At 41.4% G+C, this 2,983-nt stretch overlaps 1 pseudogene; it reads right to left on the reverse strand.

Moving 5' to 3' along the window:
- Window positions 1–2,449: 2,449 nt before the first annotated feature.
- LOC120604728 (uncharacterized) lies at window positions 2,450–2,567 on the reverse strand (annotated as a pseudogene).
- Window positions 2,568–2,983: the final 416 nt, after the last annotated feature.

Here is a 2,983-nt window from a genome sequence, read left to right on the forward strand (position 1 = left end):
GAGCATTGTCTCCTCTCAGAGGCAGAGTGAGAGCCCAAGACTCAGAGGGACAGAGACAATAGAGAGAAACGAAGACAGTAAGAGAGACAGAGTAAAGGCACTGAGAGGGATCCTGAGTGTTCAGGGAATTCAGTTTATATATCATTCCTTAGTTCCCGTGAGTTACAGTTCAAAGACTTTGTTACCTAATTTTCTTTTGATATGGACATACAGCGAGGAAGGATAGGCACATTTAGTGGGAAAAGATAAGAATATGTAGTGTGAAAGGCCTGCTGGCATTTTTGAGACTTTGGTCCATAGGTTCTCCATGGTTTTAGCCATACAGAATGAATGATTTTATTTTGCGTAGGGTGCCACTTAAAGACTTTTTCCTGTCTTCTCTTCAGGGTGTGGAGAAGTGAGTTGTTAGCAATCCCAGCAGAAATCTTCCTTTGTTCTTCAGGTTTCCTCGTGGTCTGGGTGCAGGGCTGACCAGCATATTGAGGTTTCTGAATGTAGCTAGATTTAATATTTTAGTTCTTTTGCCTCCTCCCTACATTAGCTATACAGACTGTATTCTGATTAGGCATGGATATAGAGATAGAGACAAAGATAACCTACTGATTCTGTTTCTCTAAGAAAGCCTAATACACCTAGTAATTAATGTTACCAAGATTTGAATTCTGTAAAGCCACTACTCATAACCATTACGAAAACAAGATAAATTACTAAGCTGTATGTATCTAAGAGTTTGCCTACAGAGCAGCCATCTGATCATAAAAAAAAAAAAGGCAGGGAACAGGCCAGCATGCTGTGGGCATTACTGAACAGCAGAAAGCTCAGCATGGCCTTCCCCGTGCTTCCTTCGGCACAACAGTGCTTCCTTGTGGCTTTACCCTGGGATCCTAATCTCTTTCCAGTGCCCTGTTTTACAGCGAATACAGACTAAGTGGCACTCTGCATGTCGTTTCCCCGAGACACCAGTCATCTCCATTTTCCTTCTCGTGCGCTCTCCATAGCTGCCCTTACTCGAAAGCCCCAGGTCTCAATCACAGCAGTCTCTGGGAAAATATGTGCCATTAAGAGTAAAGAGGAAAGAGAATTAAAGTGTAGCAGGAAAGATTTAGATTCTTCTCATAAAGAGGAGTTGGAGAAGAAAAAGTATTGCAGAGTAAAATCATGTTCTTACCCTGAAAAAAAAAAAAAAGTAAGAACGGGGCTGTTTTTTTAATGGCTTTCTGGGACATTTTAGGTGTGGCTCACCACAACAGCACAAAGATGCAGTTGATGTTTTTGCAAGGTTCATTTCGGCCCTACCGCCCTGCTAGTGGAGCAGGCGTCACAGTAGAGCTGGAGCATGCACAAGCCTCCATGGCCATCTCCCAGCTTAAGTGGGCACCGGCAGGCTGGGGTGGGGGAAGGGGAGCATGCCAGGCTGAGAGCACCTCCTCCCTGGATTTCTGAGCAGCACTCACAGTTTGAGAGTCCTGGCAGCTCAGCAAGCTTCCTGCTGAGCTGTAAAGTCATTCCAGACAAATCTCTGTGTTTACAGAGATTCCAGAGCAGCAGGGAACATCTCAGAATACCAGTCTGGAAGTAGAAATTGGTGTATCTGCGCTAAACCGCTCTCCACACCTGCCATCGCCCTCAGCTCCCCATTCCTTCCACACCCCCTCCTCCGCTTCCTTCTCTGCATCTGCTGTGGTTTTTCTTCACACTGAGTCATTCTGGGATGTAATAGTAAAGTCCTCTAAAAATCAAGTTAAGCCAGAGGGAGAGAAGTGGAAAGAAAGCTATTACTTGAGGAATAAATGAAAGAGAGGCGAGAAAGAAGAAAAAGAACAAGTATAAAAAAGAGAAGAAGTTTGAGTAGGAGCTCTAGTCTGGTATCACTAAGTATCATTGAGATACTTTTCTTTAGTGTCTTATGAATACAGTCCGATATGACCTATTATAATAAACTGGTGGGTCCATAGACCATGTAGGCAACTCAGGCACGTTACCTGTTTGATTCACCTATGTACCCTTAACTTGAACTCAGACTTTTTTTAACCAGACATAGAGGATTGAATTTATAGTCAAACTCAGGTTTAAGACCTGATTTCACAAATTCCAGGCACTTAAGTTCTCTAGGCTTCAGTTTTCCAAATCCTTAAAAGTGGGATAATAACACTGTTCTGTATAATTCTGGGGCTGATATGAGCATAAAATGAGATAGTGTATATGCCTGTGAGCTTATCCAAATATAAGGTGTGCTTATTCAATTCAATAAACAGCAAGTGTTTCTTATTCATTGTTCTTTCTGCTTTCCAACCCCTAAAACATCTTTCGTAGAAAAACCACCTTCCAGCCAGAATAACTAGGCTGTTTTTTTCTAGGCGAGGCAACCCTTGGTTGACTTCACAGATTGCAAAGACCTTGTCAGTTTACAATCCCTTATTTATTTTATTTTATTTATTAATTTTTTTTATGCCTACAGTACCTGGTCTTCCTAGGTGATCTCCCATCCAAGTACTAACCAGGCCCAACCCTGCTTAGCTTCCAAGATCAGACAGGATCGGGCTTGTTCAGGTTACTTGGCTGTAGCCATAATTGGGTTATTTTTAAAACTCATACAAAAGCCATAAAATGGAAAAGAAAAGCTAAAACTTGCCATTTAGTGGGGTTTCCAAGATAACACTCAGCAAAACAAAGTCATTCTAGAAGTTCTGTTCAGATATACCAATAATAGCTACTCTTTTTAGAGTCAGGATATATGTGATTCAAATGTGGCAGGTAGTTTTTCTAATACCTTCTAATACTTTTTATTTAGAGAGATCGGGGGGAATTTTCACCACACTTACTATTCTTCACATCTCAGCCAGTTCTCCTTGATCATAACTTTTCCTCCTTAGACTTTTGTGACTGTATAAACTGTTCTCAATAACTGGCTTTAAACAACATATCAAGTGAAACATTATATAACCAAGTAACTCAGGATGAGGCTAAACTCTGAGGTTTCAGC

The sequence above is a fragment of the Pteropus medius genome, unplaced genomic scaffold (genome assembly GCF_902729225.1).
Source record: "Pteropus medius unplaced genomic scaffold, Ma_sr-lr_union100, whole genome shotgun sequence".
NCBI lineage: Eukaryota > Metazoa > Chordata > Mammalia > Chiroptera > Pteropodidae > Pteropus > Pteropus medius.